The sequence below is a fragment of the Passer domesticus genome, chromosome W, assembly GCF_036417665.1.
Source record: "Passer domesticus isolate bPasDom1 chromosome W, bPasDom1.hap1, whole genome shotgun sequence".
In the NCBI taxonomy this organism is placed as follows: Eukaryota; Metazoa; Chordata; class Aves; order Passeriformes; family Passeridae; genus Passer; species Passer domesticus.
The window spans coordinates 39,162,860-39,183,562 of record NC_087511.1 but is presented as its reverse complement, the minus strand read 5'-3'; positions in this window follow the sequence as shown (position 1 = coordinate 39,183,562).

Below are 20,703 nucleotides of genomic sequence, written 5' to 3'. Positions count from 1 at the left end.
TGTGGGGGCACCTTGCGTGTGGGAGGTATCCTGATCCGTGCGGAATTTCAGCATGCAGCTGGCCACTCCGGGCCACCGGGCCGTGGACACGAACGATGGCCTTTCCCCTGAGAAACAAAACTCACCAGGCCAGGTTCCTGATGTCAGTTTGCAAGAGGCGCTCGGCACTGTCAAACCAGACACAGTTGCCTGTGGGGGCACCTTTCATCTGGGAGGCATCCCGATCGGTGAGGAATTTCAGCAGGCAGCCGGCCACTCCGGGCTACCGGGCCCTGGCTACGAACGATTGCCTTTCCCCAGTGAAACAAAACTCACCAGGCCAGGTTCCTGATGTCAGTTTGCAGGAGGCACTTGGCACTGTCAAACCAGCCACAGTTGCCTGTGGGGGCACCTTGCGTGTGGGAGGTATCCTGATGCGTGCGGAATTTCAGCCTGCAGCTGGCCACTCCAGGCCACCAGGCCGTGGACACGAACGATGGCCTTTCCCCTGAGAAACAAAACTCACCAGGCCAGGTTCCTGATGTCAGTTTGCAAGAGGCACTTGGCACTGTCCAACCAGCCACAGTTGCCTGTGTGGGCACCTTGCATCTGGGAGGTATCCTGATCCGTGCGGAATTTCAGCAGGCACCCGGCCACTCCGGGCCACCGCGCCCTGGACACGAACGATGGTCTTTCACCTGTGAAACGAAACTCACCAGGCCAGGTTCCTGATGTCAGTTTGCAGGAGGCACTTTTCACTGTCAATCCAGCCACAGTTGCCTGTGGGGGCACCTTGCCTCTGGGTCGTATCCTGCTCCGTGCGGAATTTCAGCAGGCAGCCGGCCACTCCTGGCCACCGGGCCCTGGACACGAACGATGGCCTTTCCCCCGAGAAACAAAACTCACCAGGCCAGGTTCCTGATGTCAGTTTGCAGGAGGCACTTGGCACTGTCAAACCAGCCACAGTTGCCTGTGGGGGCACCTTGCGTGTGGGAGGTATCCTGATCCGTGCGGAATTTCAGCATGCAGCTGGCCACTCCGGCCCACCGGGCCGTGGACACGAACGATGGCCTTTCCCCTGAGAAACAAAACTCACCAGGCCAGGTTCCTGATGTCAGTTTGCAGGAGGCACTTGGCACTGTCAAACCAGCCACAGTTGCCTGTGGGGGCACCTTGCGTGTGGGAGGTATCCTGATCCGTGCGGAATTTCAGAATGCAGCTGGCCACTCCGGGCCACCGGGGCCCTGGACACGAACGATGGCCTTTCCCCTGAGAAACAAAACTCACCAGGCCAGGTTCCTGATGTCAGTTTGCAGGAGGCACTTGGCACTGTCAAACCAGCCACAGTTGCCTGTGGGGGCACCTTGCGTGTGGCAGGTATCCTGATCCGTGCGGAATTTCAGCAGGCACCCGGCCACTCCTGGCCACGGGGCCCTGGACACGAAGGATGGCCTTTCCCCAGAGAAACAAAACTCACCAGGCCAGGTTCCTGATGTCAGTTTGCAGGAGGCACTTGGCACTGTCAAACCAGCCACAGTTGCCTGTGTGGGCACCTTGCCTCTGGGTCGTATCCTGATCCGTGCGGAATTTCAGCAGGCACCCGGCCACTCCGGGCCACCGCGCCCTGGACACGAACGATGGTCTTTCACCTGTGAAACAAAACTCACCCGGCCAGGCTCCTGATGTCAGTTTGCAGGAGGCACTTGGCACTGTCAAACCAGCCACAGTTGCCTGTGGGGGCACCTTGCGTGTGGGAGGTATCCTGATCCGTGCGGAATTTCAGCATGCAGCTGGCCACTCCGGGCCACCGGGCCGTGGACACGAACGATGGCCTTTCCCCTGAGAAACAAAACTCACCAGTCCAGGTTCCTGATGTCAGTTTGCAGGAGGCACTTGGCACTGTCAAACCAGCCACAGTTGCCTGTGGGGGCACCTTGCGTGTGGGAGGTATCCTGATCCGTGCGGAATTTCAGCATGCAGCTGGCCACTCCGGGCCACCGGGCCGTGGACACGAAGGATGGCCTTTCCCCTGAGAAACAAAACTCACCAGGCCAGGTTCCTGATGTCAGTTTGCAAGAGGCGCTCGGCACTGTCAAACCAGCCACAGTTGCCTGTGGGGGCACCTTTCATCTGGGAGGCATCCCGATCGGTGAGGAATTTCAGCAGGCAGCCGGCCACTCCGGGCTACCGGGCCCTGGCTACGAACGATTGCCTTTCCCCAGTGAAACAAAACTCACCAGGCCAGGTTCCTGATGTCAGTTTGCAGGAGGCACTTGGCACTGTCAAACCAGCCACAGTTGCCTGTGGGGGCACCTTGCGTGTGGGAGGTATCCTGATGCGTGCGGAATTTCAGCCTGCAGCTGGCCACTCCAGGCCACCGGGCCGTGGACACGAACGATGGCCTTTCCCCTGAGAAACAAAACTCACCAGGCCAGGTTCTTGATGTCAGTTTGCAAGAGGCACTTGGCACTGTCAAACCAGCCACAGTTGCCTGTGGGGGCACCTTGCATCTGGGAGGTATCCTGATCCGTGCGGAATTTCAGCAGGCACCCGGCCACTCCGGGCCACCGCGCCCTGGACACGAACGATGGTCTTTCACCTGTGAAACAAAACTCACCAGGCCAGGTTCCTGATGTCAGTTTGCAGGAGGCACTTGTCACTGTCAAACCAGCCACAGTTGCCTGTGGGGGCACCTTGCCTCTGGGTCGTATCCTGCTCCGTGCGGAATTTCAGCAGGCAGCCGGCCACTCCTGGCCACGGGGCCCTGGACACGAACGATGGCCTTTCCCCCGAGAAACAAAACTCACCAGGCCAGGTTCCTGATGTCAGTTTGCAGGAGGCACTTGGCACTGTCAAACCAGCCACAGTTGCCTGTGGGGGCACCTTGCGTGTGGGAGGTATCCTGATCCGTGCGGAATTTCAGCATGCAGCTGGCCACTCCGGGCCACCGGGCCGTGGACACGAACGATGGCCTTTCCCCTGAGAAACAAAACTCACCAGTCCAGGTTCCTGATGTCAGTTTGCAGGAGGCACTTGGCACTGTCAAACCAGCCACAGTTGCCTGTGGGGGCACCTTGCGTGTGGGAGGTATCCTGATCCGTGCGGAATTTCAGCATGCAGCTGGCCACTCCGGGCCACCGGGCCGTGGACACGAACGATGGCCTTTCCCCTGAGAAACAAAACTCACCAGGCCAGGTTCCTGATGTCAGTTTGCAAGAGGCGCTCGGCACTGTCAAACCAGACACAGTTGCCTGTGGGGGCACCTTTCATCTGGGAGGCATCCCGATCGGTGAGGAATTTCAGCAGGCAGCCGGCCACTCCGGGCTACCGGGCCCTGGCTACGAACGATTGCCTTTCCCCAGTGAAACAAAACTCACCAGGCCAGGTTCCTGATGTCAGTTTGCAGGAGGCACTTGGCACTGTCAAACCAGCCACAGTTGCCTGTGGGGGCACCTTGCGTGTGGGAGGTATCCTGATGCGTGCGGAATTTCAGCCTGCAGCTGGCCACTCCAGGCCACCGGGCCGTGGACACGAACGATGGCCTTTCCCCTGAGAAACAAAACTCACCAGGCCAGGTTCTTGATGTCAGTTTGCAAGAGGCACTTGGCACTGTCAAACCAGCCACAGTTGCCTGTGGGGGCACCTTGCATCTGGGAGGTATCCTGATCCGTGCGGAATTTCAGCAGGCACCCGGCCACTCCGGGCCACCGCGCCCTGGACACGAACGATGGTCTTTCACCTGTGAAACAAAACTCACCAGGCCAGGTTCCTGATGTCAGTTTGCAGGAGGCACTTGTCACTGTCAAACCAGCCACAGTTGCCTGTGGGGGCACCTTGCCTCTGGGTCGTATCCTGCTCCGTGCGGAATTTCAGCAGGCAGCCGGCCACTCCTGGCCACGGGGCCCTGGACACGAACGATGGCCTTTCCCCCGAGAAACAAAACTCACCAGGCCAGGTTCCTGATGTCAGTTTGCAGGAGGCACTTGGCACTGTCAACCCAGCCACAGTTGCCTGTGGGGGCACCTTGCATCTGCGACGTATCCTGATCCATGCGGGATTTCAGCAGGCAGCCGGCCACACCGGGCTACCGGGCCCTGGCTACGAACGATTGCCTTTCCCCAGAGAAACAAAACTCACCAGGCCAGGTTCCTGATGTCAGGTTGCAGGAGGCACTTGGCACTGTCAAACCAGCCACAGTTGCCTGTGTGGGCACCTTGCATCTGGGAGGTATCCTGATCCGTGCGGAATTTCAGCAGGCACCCGGCCACTCCGGGCCACCGCGCCCTGGACACGAACGATGGTCTTTCACCTGTGAAACAAAACTCACCAGGCCAGGTTCCTGATGTCAGTTTGCAGGAGGCACTTGTCACTGTCAAACCAGCCACAGTTGCCTGTGGGGGCACCTTGCCTCTGGGTCGTATCCTGCTCCGTGCGGAATTTCAGCAGGCAGCCGGCCACTCCTGGCCACCGGGCCCTGGACACGAACGATGGCCTTTCCCCCGAGAAACAAAACTCACCAGGCCAGGTTCCTGATGTCAGTTTGCAGGAGGCACTTGGCACTGTCAAACCAGCCACAGTTGCCTGTGGGGGCACCTTGCGTGTGGGAGGTATCCTGATCCGTGCGGAATTTCAGCATGCAGCTGGCCACTCCGGGCCACCGGGCCGTGGACACGAACGATGGCCTTTCCCCTGAGAAACAAAACTCACCAGGCCAGGTTCCTGATGTCAGTTTGCAAGAGGCACTTGGCACTGTCAAACCAGCCACAGTTGCCTATGGGGGCACCTTTCATCTGGGAGGCATCCCGATCGGTGAGGAATTTCAGCAGGCAGCCGGCCACTCCGGGCTACCGGGCCCTGGCTACGAACGATTGCCTTTCCCCAGAGAAACAAAACTCACCAGGCCAGGTTCCTGATGTCAGTTTGCAGGAGGCACTTGGCACTGTCAAACCAGCCACAGTTGCCTGTGGGGGCACCTTGCGTGTGGGAGGTATCCTGATCCGTGCGGAATTTCAGCATGCAGCTGGCCACTCCGGCCCACCGGGCCGTGGACACGAACGATGGCCTTTCCCCTGAGAAACAAAACTCACCAGGCCAGGTTCCTGATGTCAGTTTGCAGGAGGCACTTGGCACTGTCAAACCAGCCACAGTTGCCTGTGGGGGCACCTTGCGTGTGGGAGGTATCCTGATCCGTGCGGAATTTCAGAATGCAGCTGGCCACTCCGGGCCACCGGGGCCCTGGACACGAACGATGGCCTTTCCCCTGAGAAACAAAACTCACCAGGCCAGGTTCCTGATGTCAGTTTGCAGGAGGCACTTGGCACTGTCAAACCAGCCACAGTTGCCTGTGGGGGCACCTTGCGTGTGGGAGGTATCCTGATCCGTGCGGAATTTCAGCAGGCACCCGGCCACTCCTGGCCACGGGGCCCTGGACACGAAGGATGGCCTTTCCCCAGAGAAACAAAACTCACCAGGCCAGGTTCCTGATGTCAGTTTGCAAGAGGCGCTCGGCACTGTCAAACCAGCCACAGTTGCCTGTGTGGGCACCTTGCCTCTGGGTCGTATCCTGATCCGTGCGGAATTTCAGCAGGCACCCGGCCACTCCGGGCCACCGCGCCCTGGACACGAACGATGGTCTTTCACCTGTGAAACAAAACTCACCCGGCCAGGCTCCTGATGTCAGTTTGCAGGAGGCACTTGGCACTGTCAAACCAGCCACAGTTGCCTGTGGGGGCACCTTGCGTGTGGGAGGTATCCTGATCCGTGCGGAATTTCAGCATGCAGCTGGCCACTCCGGGCCACCGGGCCGTGGACACGAACGATGGCCTTTCCCCTGAGAAACAAAACTCACCAGTCCAGGTTCCTGATGTCAGTTTGCAGGAGGCACTTGGCACTGTCAAACCAGCCACAGTTGCCTGTGGGGGCACCTTGCGTGTGGGAGGTATCCTGATCCGTGCGGAATTTCAGCATGCAGCTGGCCACTCCGGGCCACCGGGCCGTGGACACGAAGGATGGCCTTTCCCCTGAGAAACAAAACTCACCAGGCCAGGTTCCTGATGTCAGTTTGCAAGAGGCGCTCGGCACTGTCAAACCAGACACAGTTGCCTGTGGGGGCACCTTTCATCTGGGAGGCATCCCGATCGGTGAGGAATTTCAGCAGGCAGCCGGCCACTCCGGGCTACCGGGCCCTGGCTACGAACGATTGCCTTTCCCCAGTGAAACAAAACTCACCAGGCCAGGTTCCTGATGTCAGTTTGCAGGAGGCACTTGTCACTGTCAAACCAGCCACAGTTGCCTGTGGGGGCACCTTGCCTCTGGGTCGTATCCTGCTCCGTGCGGAATTTCAGCAGGCAGCCGGCCACTCCTGGCCACGGGGCCCTGGACACGAACGATGGCCTTTCCCCCGAGAAACAAAACTCACCAGGCCAGGTTCCTGATGTCAGTTTGCAGGAGGCACTTGGCACTGTCAAACCAGCCACAGTTGCCTGTGGGGGCACCTTGCGTGTGGGAGGTATCCTGATCCGTGCGGAATTTCAGCATGCAGCTGGCCACTCCGGCCCACCGGGCCGTGGACACGAACGATGGCCTTTCCCCTGAGAAACAAAACTCACCAGGCCAGGTTCCTGATGTCAGTTTGCAGGAGGCACTTGGCACTGTCAAACCAGCCACAGTTGCCTGTGGGGGCACCTTGCGTGTGGGAGGTATCCTGATCCGTGCGGAATTTCAGCATGCAGCTGGCCATTCCGGGCCACCGGGCCGTGGACACGAACGATGGCCTTTCCCCTGAGAAACAAAACTCACCAGGCCAGGTTCCTGATGTCAGTTTGCAGGAGGCACTTGGCACTGTCAAACCAGCCACAGTTGCCTGTGGGGGCACCTTGCGTGTGGGAGGTATCCTGATCCGTGCGGAATTTCAGCAGGCACCCGGCCACTCCTGGCCACGGGGCCCTGGACACGAAGGATGGCCTTTCCCCAGAGAAACAAAACTCACCAGGCCAGGTTCCTGATGTCAGTTTGCAGGAGGCACTTGGCACTGTCAAACCAGCCACAGTTGCCTGTGGGGGCACCTTGCCTCTGGGTCGTATCCTGATCCGTGCGGAATTTCAGCAGGCACCCGGCCACTCCGGGCCACCGCGCCCTGGACACGAACGATGGTCTTTCACCTGTGAAACAAAACTCACCCGGCCAGGCTCCTGATGTCAGTTTGCAGGAGGCACTTGGCACTGTCAAACCAGCCACAGTTGCCTGTGGGGGCACCTTGCGTGTGGGAGGTATCCTGATCCGTGCGGAATTTCAGCATGCAGCTGGCCACTCCGGGCCACCGGGCCGTGGACACGAACGATGGCCTTTCCCCTGAGAAACAAAACTCACCAGGCCAGGTTCCTGATGTCAGTTTGCAAGAGGCGCTCGGCACTGTCAAACCAGACACAGTTGCCTGTGGGGGCACCTTTCATCTGGGAGGCATCCCGATCGGTGAGGAATTTCAGCAGGCAGCCGGCCACTCCGGGCTACCGGGCCCTGGCTACGAACGATTGCCTTTCCCCAGTGAAACAAAACTCACCAGGCCAGGTTCCTGATGTCAGTTTGCAGGAGGCACTTGGCACTGTCAAACCAGCCACAGTTGCCTGTGGGGGCACCTTGCGTGTGGGAGGTATCCTGATGCGTGCGGAATTTCAGCCTGCAGCTGGCCACTCCAGGCCACCGGGCCGTGGACACGAACGATGGCCTTTCCCCTGAGAAACAAAACTCACCAGGCCAGGTTCCTGATGTCAGTTTGCAAGAGGCACTTGGCACTGTCCAACCAGCCACAGTTGCCTGTGTGGGCACCTTGCATCTGGGAGGTATCCTGATCCGTGCGGAATTTCAGCAGGCACCCGGCCACTCCGGGCCACCGCGCCCTGGACACGAACGATGGTCTTTCACCTGTGAAACGAAACTCACCAGGCCAGGTTCCTGATGTCAGTTTGCAGGAGGCACTTTTCACTGTCAATCCAGCCACAGTTGCCTGTGGGGGCACCTTGCCTCTGGGTCGTATCCTGCTCCGTGCGGAATTTCAGCAGGCAGCCGGCCACTCCTGGCCACCGGGCCCTGGACACGAACGATGGCCTTTCCCCCGAGAAACAAAACTCACCAGGCCAGGTTCCTGATGTCAGTTTGCAGGAGGCACTTGGCACTGTCAAACCAGCCACAGTTGCCTGTGGGGGCACCTTGCGTGTGGGAGGTATCCTGATCCGTGCGGAATTTCAGCATGCAGCTGGCCACTCCGGCCCACCGGGCCGTGGACACGAACGATGGCCTTTCCCCTGAGAAACAAAACTCACCAGGCCAGGTTCCTGATGTCAGTTTGCAGGAGGCACTTGGCACTGTCAAACCAGCCACAGTTGCCTGTGGGGGCACCTTGCGTGTGGGAGGTATCCTGATCCGTGCGGAATTTCAGAATGTTGCTGGCCACTCCGGGCCACCGGGGCCCTGGACACGAACGATGGCCTTTCCCCTGAGAAACAAAACTCACCAGGCCAGGTTCCTGATGTCAGTTTGCAGGAGGCACTTGGCACTGTCAAACCAGCCACAGTTGCCTGTGGGGGCACCTTGCGTGTGGCAGGTATCCTGATCCGTGCGGAATTTCAGCAGGCACCCGGCCACTCCTGGCCACGGGGCCCTGGACACGAAGGATGGCCTTTCCCCAGAGAAACAAAACTCACCAGGCCAGGTTCCTGATGTCAGTTTGCAGGAGGCACTTGGCACTGTCAAACCAGCCACAGTTGCCTGTGTGGGCACCTTGCCTCTGGGTCGTATCCTGATCCGTGCGGAATTTCAGCAGGCACCCGGCCACTCCGGGCCACCGCGCCCTGGACACGAACGATGGTCTTTCACCTGTGAAACAAAACTCACCCGGCCAGGCTCCTGATGTCAGTTTGCAGGAGGCACTTGGCACTGTCAAACCAGCCACAGTTGCCTGTGGGGGCACCTTGCGTGTGGGAGGTATCCTGATCCGTGCGGAATTTCAGCATGCAGCTGGCCACTCCGGGCCACCGGGCCGTGGACACGAACGATGGCCTTTCCCCTGAGAAACAAAACTCACCAGTCCAGGTTCCTGATGTCAGTTTGCAGGAGGCACTTGGCACTGTCAAACCAGCCACAGTTGCCTGTGGGGGCACCTTGCGTGTGGGAGGTATCCTGATCCGTGCGGAATTTCAGCATGCAGCTGGCCACTCCGGGCCACCGGGCCGTGGACACGAAGGATGGCCTTTCCCCTGAGAAACAAAACTCACCAGGCCAGGTTCCTGATGTCAGTTTGCAAGAGGCGCTCGGCACTGTCAAACCAGCCACAGTTGCCTGTGGGGGCACCTTTCATCTGGGAGGCATCCCGATCGGTGAGGAATTTCAGCAGGCAGCCGGCCACTCCGGGCTACCGGGCCCTGGCTACGAACGATTGCCTTTCCCCAGTGAAACAAAACTCACCAGGCCAGGTTCCTGATGTCAGTTTGCAGGAGGCACTTGGCACTGTCAAACCAGCCACAGTTGCCTGTGGGGGCACCTTGCGTGTGGGAGGTATCCTGATGCGTGCGGAATTTCAGCCTGCAGCTGGCCACTCCAGGCCACCGGGCCGTGGACACGAACGATGGCCTTTCCCCTGAGAAACAAAACTCACCAGGCCAGGTTCTTGATGTCAGTTTGCAAGAGGCACTTGGCACTGTCAAACCAGCCACAGTTGCCTGTGGGGGCACCTTGCATCTGGGAGGTATCCTGATCCGTGCGGAATTTCAGCAGGCACCCGGCCACTCCGGGCCACCGCGCCCTGGACACGAACGATGGTCTTTCACCTGTGAAACAAAACTCACCAGGCCAGGTTCCTGATGTCAGTTTGCAGGAGGCACTTGTCACTGTCAAACCAGCCACAGTTGCCTGTGGGGGCACCTTGCCTCTGGGTCGTATCCTGCTCCGTGCGGAATTTCAGCAGGCAGCCGGCCACTCCTGGCCACGGGGCCCTGGACACGAACGATGGCCTTTCCCCCGAGAAACAAAACTCACCAGGCCAGGTTCCTGATGTCAGTTTGCAGGAGGCACTTGGCACTGTCAAACCAGCCACAGTTGCCTGTGGGGGCACCTTGCGTGTGGGAGGTATCCTGATCCGTGCGGAATTTCAGCATGCAGCTGGCCACTCCGGGCCACCGGGCCGTGGACACGAACGATGGCCTTTCCCCTGAGAAACAAAACTCACCAGTCCAGGTTCCTGATGTCAGTTTGCAGGAGGCACTTGGCACTGTCAAACCAGCCACAGTTGCCTGTGGGGGCACCTTGCGTGTGGGAGGTATCCTGATCCGTGCGGAATTTCAGCATGCAGCTGGCCACTCCGGGCCACCGGGCCGTGGACACGAAGGATGGCCTTTCCCCTGAGAAACAAAACTCACCAGGCCAGGTTCCTGATGTCAGTTTGCAAGAGGCGCTCGGCACTGTCAAACCAGACACAGTTGCCTGTGGGGGCACCTTTCATCTGGGAGGCATCCCGATCGGTGAGGAATTTCAGCAGGCAGCCGGCCACTCCGGGCTACCGGGCCCTGGCTACGAACGATTGCCTTTCCCCAGTGAAACAAAACTCACCAGGCCAGGTTCCTGATGTCAGTTTGCAGGAGGCACTTGGCACTGTCAAACCAGCCACAGTTGCCTGTGGGGGCACCTTGCGTGTGGGAGGTATCCTGATGCGTGCGGAATTTCAGCCTGCAGCTGGCCACTCCAGGCCACCGGGCCGTGGACACGAACGATGGCCTTTCCCCTGAGAAACAAAACTCACCAGGCCAGGTTCTTGATGTCAGTTTGCAAGAGGCACTTGGCACTGTCAAACCAGCCACAGTTGCCTGTGGGGGCACCTTGCATCTGGGAGGTATCCTGATCCGTGCGGAATTTCAGCAGGCACCCGGCCACTCCGGGCCACCGCGCCCTGGACACGAACGATGGTCTTTCACCTGTGAAACAAAACTCACCAGGCCAGGTTCCTGATGTCAGTTTGCAGGAGGCACTTGTCACTGTCAAACCAGCCACAGTTGCCTGTGGGGGCACCTTGCCTCTGGGTCGTATCCTGCTCCGTGCGGAATTTCAGCAGGCAGCCGGCCACTCCTGGCCACGGGGCCCTGGACACGAACGATGGCCTTTCCCCCGAGAAACAAAACTCACCAGGCCAGGTTCCTGATGTCAGTTTGCAGGAGGCACTTGGCACTGTCAACCCAGCCACAGTTGCCTGTGGGGGCACCTTGCATCTGCGACGTATCCTGATCCATGCGGGATTTCAGCAGGCAGCCGGCCACACCGGGCTACCGGGCCCTGGCTACGAACGATTGCCTTTCCCCAGAGAAACAAAACTCACCAGGCCAGGTTCCTGATGTCAGGTTGCAGGAGGCACTTGGCACTGTCAAACCAGCCACAGTTGCCTGTGTGGGCACCTTGCATCTGGGAGGTATCCTGATCCGTGCGGAATTTCAGCAGGCACCCGGCCACTCCGGGCCACCGCGCCCTGGACACGAACGATGGTCTTTCACCTGTGAAACAAAACTCACCAGGCCAGGTTCCTGATGTCAGTTTGCAGGAGGCACTTGTCACTGTCAAACCAGCCACAGTTGCCTGTGGGGGCACCTTGCCTCTGGGTCGTATCCTGCTCCGTGCGGAATTTCAGCAGGCAGCCGGCCACTCCTGGCCACCGGGCCCTGGACACGAACGATGGCCTTTCCCCCGAGAAACAAAACTCACCAGGCCAGGTTCCTGATGTCAGTTTGCAGGAGGCACTTGGCACTGTCAAACCAGCCACAGTTGCCTGTGGGGGCACCTTGCGTGTGGGAGGTATCCTGATCCGTGCGGAATTTCAGCATGCAGCTGGCCACTCCGGGCCACCGGGCCGTGGACACGAACGATGGCCTTTCCCCTGAGAAACAAAACTCACCAGGCCAGGTTCCTGATGTCAGTTTGCAAGAGGCACTTGGCACTGTCAAACCAGCCACAGTTGCCTATGGGGGCACCTTTCATCTGGGAGGCATCCCGATCGGTGAGGAATTTCAGCAGGCAGCCGGCCACTCCGGGCTACCGGGCCCTGGCTACGAACGATTGCCTTTCCCCAGAGAAACAAAACTCACCAGGCCAGGTTCCTGATGTCAGTTTGCAGGAGGCACTTGGCACTGTCAAACCAGCCACAGTTGCCTGTGGGGGCACCTTGCGTGTGGGAGGTATCCTGATCCGTGCGGAATTTCAGCATGCAGCTGGCCACTCCGGCCCACCGGGCCGTGGACACGAACGATGGCCTTTCCCCTGAGAAACAAAACTCACCAGGCCAGGTTCCTGATGTCAGTTTGCAGGAGGCACTTGGCACTGTCAAACCAGCCACAGTTGCCTGTGGGGGCACCTTGCGTGTGGGAGGTATCCTGATCCGTGCGGAATTTCAGAATGCAGCTGGCCACTCCGGGCCACCGGGGCCCTGGACACGAACGATGGCCTTTCCCCTGAGAAACAAAACTCACCAGGCCAGGTTCCTGATGTCAGTTTGCAGGAGGCACTTGGCACTGTCAAACCAGCCACAGTTGCCTGTGGGGGCACCTTGCGTGTGGGAGGTATCCTGATCCGTGCGGAATTTCAGCAGGCACCCGGCCACTCCTGGCCACGGGGCCCTGGACACGAAGGATGGCCTTTCCCCAGAGAAACAAAACTCACCAGGCCAGGTTCCTGATGTCAGTTTGCAGGAGGCACTTGGCACTGTCAAACCAGCCACAGTTGCCTGTGTGGGCACCTTGCCTCTGGGTCGTATCCTGATCCGTGCGGAATTTCAGCAGGCACCCGGCCACTCCGGGCCACCGCGCCCTGGACACGAACGATGGTCTTTCACCTGTGAAACAAAACTCACCCGGCCAGGCTCCTGATGTCAGTTTGCAGGAGGCACTTGGCACTGTCAAACCAGCCACAGTTGCCTGTGGGGGCACCTTGCGTGTGGGAGGTATCCTGATCCGTGCGGAATTTCAGCATGCAGCTGGCCACTCCGGGCCACCGGGCCGTGGACACGAACGATGGCCTTTCCCCTGAGAAACAAAACTCACCAGTCCAGGTTCCTGATGTCAGTTTGCAGGAGGCACTTGGCACTGTCAAACCAGCCACAGTTGCCTGTGGGGGCACCTTGCGTGTGGGAGGTATCCTGATCCGTGCGGAATTTCAGCATGCAGCTGGCCACTCCGGGCCACCGGGCCGTGGACACGAAGGATGGCCTTTCCCCTGAGAAACAAAACTCACCAGGCCAGGTTCCTGATGTCAGTTTGCAAGAGGCGCTCGGCACTGTCAAACCAGACACAGTTGCCTGTGGGGGCACCTTTCATCTGGGAGGCATCCCGATCGGTGAGGAATTTCAGCAGGCAGCCGGCCACTCCGGGCTACCGGGCCCTGGCTACGAACGATTGCCTTTCCCCAGTGAAACAAAACTCACCAGGCCAGGTTCCTGATGTCAGTTTGCAGGAGGCACTTGTCACTGTCAAACCAGCCACAGTTGCCTGTGGGGGCACCTTGCCTCTGGGTCGTATCCTGCTCCGTGCGGAATTTCAGCAGGCAGCCGGCCACTCCTGGCCACGGGGCCCTGGACACGAACGATGGCCTTTCCCCCGAGAAACAAAACTCACCAGGCCAGGTTCCTGATGTCAGTTTGCAGGAGGCACTTGGCACTGTCAAACCAGCCACAGTTGCCTGTGGGGGCACCTTGCGTGTGGGAGGTATCCTGATCCGTGCGGAATTTCAGCATGCAGCTGGCCACTCCGGGCCACCGGGCCGTGGACACGAACGATGGCCTTTCCCCTGAGAAACAAAACTCACCAGTCCAGGTTCCTGATGTCAGTTTGCAGGAGGCACTTGGCACTGTCAAACCAGCCACAGTTGCCTGTGGGGGCACCTTGCGTGTGGGAGGTATCCTGATCCGTGCGGAATTTCAGCATGCAGCTGGCCACTCCGGGCCACCGGGCCGTGGACACGAACGATGGCCTTTCCCCTGAGAAACAAAACTCACCAGGCCAGGTTCCTGATGTCAGTTTGCAAGAGGCGCTCGGCACTGTCAAACCAGACACAGTTGCCTGTGGGGGCACCTTTCATCTGGGAGGCATCCCGATCGGTGAGGAATTTCAGCAGGCAGCCGGCCACTCCGGGCTACCGGGCCCTGGCTACGAACGATTGCCTTTCCCCAGTGAAACAAAACTCACCAGGCCAGGTTCCTGATGTCAGTTTGCAGGAGGCACTTGGCACTGTCAAACCAGCCACAGTTGCCTGTGGGGGCACCTTGCGTGTGGGAGGTATCCTGATGCGTGCGGAATTTCAGCCTGCAGCTGGCCACTCCAGGCCACCGGGCCGTGGACACGAACGATGGCCTTTCCCCTGAGAAACAAAACTCACCAGGCCAGGTTCCTGATGTCAGTTTGCAAGAGGCACTTGGCACTGTCAAACCAGCCACAGTTGCCTGTGTGGGCACCTTGCATCTGGGAGGTATCCTGATCCGTGCGGAATTTCAGCAGGCACCCGGCCACTCCGGGCCACCGCGCCCTGGACACGAACGATGGTCTTTCACCTGTGAAACAAAACTCACCAGGCCAGGTTCCTGATGTCAGTTTGCAGGAGGCACTTGTCACTGTCAAACCAGCCACAGTTGCCTGTGGGGGCACCTTGCCTCTGGGTCGTATCCTGCTCCGTGCGGAATTTCAGCAGGCAGCCGGCCACTCCTGGCCACCGGGCCCTGGACACGAACGATGGCCTTTCCCCCGAGAAACAAAACTCACCAGGCCAGGTTCCTGATGTCAGTTTGCAGGAGGCACTTGGCACTGTCAAACCAGCCACAGTTGCCTGTGGGGGCACCTTGCGTGTGGGAGGTATCCTGATCCGTGCGGAATTTCAGCATGCAGCTGGCCACTCCGGGCCACCGGGCCGTGGACACGAACGATGGCCTTTCCCCTGAGAAACAAAACTCACCAGGCCAGGTTCCTGATGTCAGTTTGCAAGAGGCACTTGGCACTGTCAAACCAGCCACAGTTGCCTATGGGGGCACCTTTCATCTGGGAGGCATCCCGATCGGTGAGGAATTTCAGCAGGCAGCCGGCCACTCCGGGCTACCGGGCCCTGGCTACGAACGATTGCCTTTCCCCAGAGAAACAAAACTCACCAGGCCAGGTTCCTGATGTCAGTTTGCAGGAGGCACTTGGCACTGTCAAACCAGCCACAGTTGCCTGTGGGGGCACCTTGCGTGTGGGAGGTATCCTGATCCGTGCGGAATTTCAGCATGCAGCTGGCCACTCCGGCCCACCGGGCCGTGGACACGAACGATGGCCTTTCCCCTGAGAAACAAAACTCACCAGGCCAGGTTCCTGATGTCAGTTTGCAGGAGGCACTTGGCACTGTCAAACCAGCCACAGTTGCCTGTGGGGGCACCTTGCGTGTGGGAGGTATCCTGATCCGCGCGGAATTTCATCATGCAGCTGGCCACTCCGGGCCACCGGGGCCCTGGACACGAACGATGGCCTTTCCCCTGAGAAACAAAACTCACCAGGCCAGGTTCCTGATGTCAGTTTGCAGGAGGCACTTGGCACTGTCAAACCAGCCACAGTTGCCTGTGGGGGCACCTTGCGTGTGGGAGGTATCCTGATCCGTGCGGAATTTCAGCAGGCACCCGGCCACTCCTGGCCACGGGGCCCTGGACACGAAGGATGGCCTTTCCCCAGAGAAACAAAACTCACCAGGCCAGGTTCCTGATGTCAGTTTGCAGGAGGCACTTGGCACTGTCAAACCAGCCACAGTTGCCTGTGTGGGCACCTTGCCTCTGGGTCGTATCCTGATCCGTGCGGAATTTCAGCAGGCACCCGGCCACTCCGGGCCACCGCGCCCTGGACACGAACGATGGTCTTTCACCTGTGAAACAAAACTCACCCGGCCAGGCTCCTGATGTCAGTTTGCAGGAGGCACTTGGCACTGTCAAACCAGCCACAGTTGCCTGTGGGGGCACCTTGCGTGTGGGAGGTATCCTGATCCGTGCGGAATTTCAGCATGCAGCTGGCCACTCCGGCCCACCGGGCCGTGGACACGAACGATGGCCTTTCCCCTGAGAAACAAAACTCACCAGGCCAGGTTCCTGATGTCAGTTTGCAGGAGGCACTTGGCACTGTCAAACCAGCCACAGTTGCCTGTGGGGGCACCTTGCGTGTGGGAGGTATCCTGATCCGTGCAGAATTTCAGCATGCAGCTGGCCACTCCGGGCCACCGGGCCGTGGACACGAAGGATGGCCTTTCCCCTGAGAAACAAAACTCACCAGGCCAGGTTCCTGATGTCAGTTTGCAAGAGGCGCTCGGCTCTGTCAAACCAGACACAGTTGCCTGTGGGGGCACCTTTCATCTGGGAGGCATCCCGATCGGTGAGGAATTTCAGCAGGCAGCCGGCCACTCCGGGCTACCGGGCCCTGGCTACGAACGATTGCCTTTCCCCAGTGAAACAAAACTCACCAGGCCAGGTTCCTGATGTCAGTTTGCAGGAGGCACTTGGCACTGTCAAACCAGCCACAGTTGCCTGTGGGGGCACCTTGCGTGTGGGAGGTATCCTGATGCGTGCGGAATTTCAGCCTGCAGCTGGCCACTCCAGGCCACCGGGCCGTGGACACGAACGATGGCCTTTCCCCTGAGAAACAAAACTCACCAGGCCAGGTTCTTGATGTCAGTTTGCAAGAGGCACTTGGCACTGTCAAACCAGCCACAGTTGCCTGTGGGGGCACCTTGCATCTGGGAGGTATCCTGATCCGTGCGGAATTTCAGCAGGCACCCGGCCACTCCGGGCCACCGCGCCCTGGACACGAACGATGGTCTTTCACCTGTGAAACAAAACTCACCAGGCCAGGTTCCTGATGTCAGTTTGCAGGAGGCACTTGTCACTGTCAAACCAGCCACAGTTGCCTGTGGGGGCACCTTGCCTCTGGGTCGTATCCTGCTCCGTGCGGAATTTCAGCAGGCAGCCGGCCACTCCTGGCCACGGGGCCCTGGACACGAACGATGGCCTTTCCCCCGAGAAACAAAACTCACCAGGCCAGGTTCCTGATGTCAGTTTGCAGGAGGCACTTGGCACTGTCAACCCAGCCACAGTTGCCTGTGGGGGCACCTTGCATCTGCGACGTATCCTGATCCATGCGGGATTTCAGCAGGCAGCCGGCCACACCGGGCTACCGGGCCCTGGCTACGAACGATTGCCTTTCCCCAGAGAAACAAAACTCACCAGGCCAGGTTCCTGATGTCAGGTTGCAGGAGGCACTTGGCACTGTCAAACCAGCGACAGTTGCCTGTTAGGGCACCTTGCGTGTGGGAGGTATCCTGATCCGTGCGGAATTTCAGCATGCAGCTGGCCACTCCGGGCCACCGGGCCGTGGACACGAACGATGGCCTTTCCCCTGAGAAACAAAACTCACCAGGCCAGGTTCCTGATGTCAGTTTGCAAGAGGCACTTGGCACTGTCAAACCAGCCACAGTTGCCTGTGGGGGCACCTTTCATCTGGGAGGCATCCCGAATGGTGAGGAATTTCAGCAGGCAGCCGGCCACTCCGGGCTACCGGGCCCTGGCTACGAACGATTGCCTTTCCCCAGAGAAACAAAACTCACCAGGCCAGGTTCCTGATGTCAGTTTGCAGGAGGCACTTGGCACTGTCAAACCAGCCACAGTTGCCTGTGGGGGCACCTTGCGTGTGGGAGGTATCCTGATCCGTGCGGAATTTCAGCATGCAGCTGGCCACTCCAGGCCACCGGGCCGTGGACACGAACGATGGCCTTTCCCCTGAGAAACAAAACTCACCAGGCCAGGTTCCTGATGTCAGTTTGCAAGAGGCACTTGGCACTGTCAAACCAGCCACAGTTGCCTGTGGGGGCACCTTGCCTCTGGGTCGTATTCTGCTCCGTGCGGAATTTCAGCAGGAAGCCGGCCACTCCGGGCCACCGGGCCCTGGACACGAACGATGGCCATTCTACAGAGAAACAAAACTCACCAGGCCAGGTTCCTGATGTCAGTTTGCAGGAGGCACTTGGCATTGTCAAACCAGCCACAGTTGCCTGTGTGGGCACCTTGCATCTGGGAGGTATCCTGATCCGTGCGGAATTTCAGCAGGCACCCGGCCACTCCGGGCCACCGCGCCCTGGACACGAACGATGGTCTTTCACCTGTGAAACAAAACTCACCAGGCCAGGTTCCTGATGTCAGTTTGCAGGAGGCACTTGTCACTGTCAAACCAGCCACAGTTGCCTGTGGGGGCACCTTGCCTCTGGGTCGTATCCTGCTCCGTGCGGAATTTCAGCAGGCACCCGGCCACTCCTGACCACGGGGCCCTGGACACGAACGATGGCCTTTCCCCCGAGAAACAAAACTCACCAGGCCAGGTTCCTGATGTCAGTTTGCAGGAGGCACTTGGCACTGTCAACCCAGCCACAGTTGCCTGTGGGGGCACCTTGCATCTGCGACGTATCCTGATCCATGCGGGATTTCAGCAGGCAGCCGGCCACACCGGGCTACCGGGCCCTGGCTACGAACGATTGCCTTTCCCCAGAGAAACAAATCTCACCAGGCCAGGTTCCTGATGTCAGGTTGCAGGAGGCACTTGGCACTGTCAAACCAGCGACAGTTGCCTGTTAGGGCACCTTGCGTGTGGGAGGTATCCTGATCCGTGCGGAATTTCAGCATGCAGCTGGCCACTCCGGGCCACCGGGCCGTGGACACGAACGATGGCCTTTCCCCTGAGAAACAAAACTCACCAGGCCAGGTTCCTGATGTCAGTTTGCAAGAGGCACTTGGCACTGTCAAACCAGCCACAGTTGCCTGTGGGGGCACCTTTCATCTGGGAGGCATCCCGAATGGTGAGGAATTTCAGCAGGCAGCCGGCCACTCCGGGCTACCGGGCCCTGGCTACGAACGATTGCCTTTCCCCAGAGAAACAAAACTCACCAGGCCAGGTTCCTGATGTCAGTTTGCAGGAGGCACTTGGCACTGTCAAACCAGCCACAGTTGCCTGTGGGGGCACCTTGCGTGTGGGAGGTATCCTGATCCGTGCGGAATTTCAGCATGCAGCTGGCCACTCCAGGCCACCGGGCCGTGGACACGAACGATGGCCTTTCCCCTGAGAAACAAAACTCACCAGGCCAGGTTCCTGATGTCAGTTTGCAGGAGGCACTTGGCACTGTCAACCCAGCCACAGTTGCCTGTGGGGGCACCTTACATCTGCGACGTATCCTGATCCATGCGGGATTTCAGCAGGCAGCCGGCCACTCCGGGCTACCGGGCCCTGGCTACGAACGATGGCCTTTCCCCTGAGAAACAAAACTCACCAGGCCAGGTTCCTGATGTCAGTTTGCAGGAGGCACTTGGCACTGTCAAACCAGCCACAGTTGCCTGTGGGGGCACCTTGCGTGTGGGAGGTATCCTGATCCGTGCGGAATTTCAGCATGCAGCTGGCCACTCCGGGCCACCGGGCCGTGGACACGAACGATGGCCTTTCCCCTGAGAAACAAAACTCACCAGGCCAGGTTCCTGATGTCAGTTTGCAAGAGGCACTTGGCACTGTCAAACCAGCCACAGTTGCCTGTGGGGGCACCTTTCATCTGGGAGGCATCCCGATCGGTGAGGAATTTCAGCAGGCACCCGGCCACTCCGGGCCACCGCGCCCTGGACACGAACGATGGTCTTTCAGCTGTGAAACAAAACTCACCAGGCCAGGTTCCTGATGTCAGTTTGCAGGAGGCACTTGGCACTGTCAAACCAGCCACAGTTGCCTGTGGGGGCACCTTGCGTGTGGGAGGTATCCTGATCCGTGCGGAATTTCAGCATGCAGCTGGCCACTCCAGGCCACCGGGCCGTGGACACGAACGATGGCCTTTCCCCTGAGAAACAAAACTCACCAGGCCAGGTTCCTGATGTCAGTTTGCAAGAGGCACTTGGCACTGTCAAACCAGCCACAGTTGCCTGTGGGGGCACCTTGCCTCTGGGTCGTATTCTGCTCCGTGCGGAATTTCAGCAGGAAGCCGGCCACTCCGGGCCACCGGGCCCTGGACACGAACGATGGCCATTCCACAGAGAAACAAAACTCACCAGGCCAGGTTCCTGATGTCAGTTTGCAGGAGGCACTTGGCATTGTCAAACCAGCCACAGTTGCCTGTGTGGGCACCTTGCATCTGGGAGGTATCCTGATCCGTGCGGAATTTCAGCAGGCACCCGGCCACTCCGGGCCACCGCGCCCTGGACACGAACGATGGTCTTTCACCTGTGAAACAAAACTCACCAGGCCAGGTTCCTGATGTCAGTTTGCAGGAGGCACTTGTCACTGTCAAACCAGCCACAGTTGCCTGTGGGGGCACCTTGCCTCTGGGTCGTATCCTGCTCCGTGCGGAATTTCAGCAGGCACCCGGCCACTCCTGGCCACGGGGCCCTGGACACGAACGATGGCCTTTCCCCCGAGAAACAACACTCACCAGGCCAGGTTCCTGATGTCAGTTTGCAGGAGGCACTTGGCACTGTCAACCCAGCCACAGTTGCCTGTGGGGGCACCGTGCATCTGCGACGTATCCTGATCCATGCGGGATTTCAGCAGGCAGCCGGCCACACCGGGCTACCGGGCCCTGGCTACGAACGATTGCCTTTCCCCAGAGAAACAAATCTCACCAGGCCAGGTTCCTGATGTCAGGTTGCAGGAGGCACTTGGCACTGTCAAACCA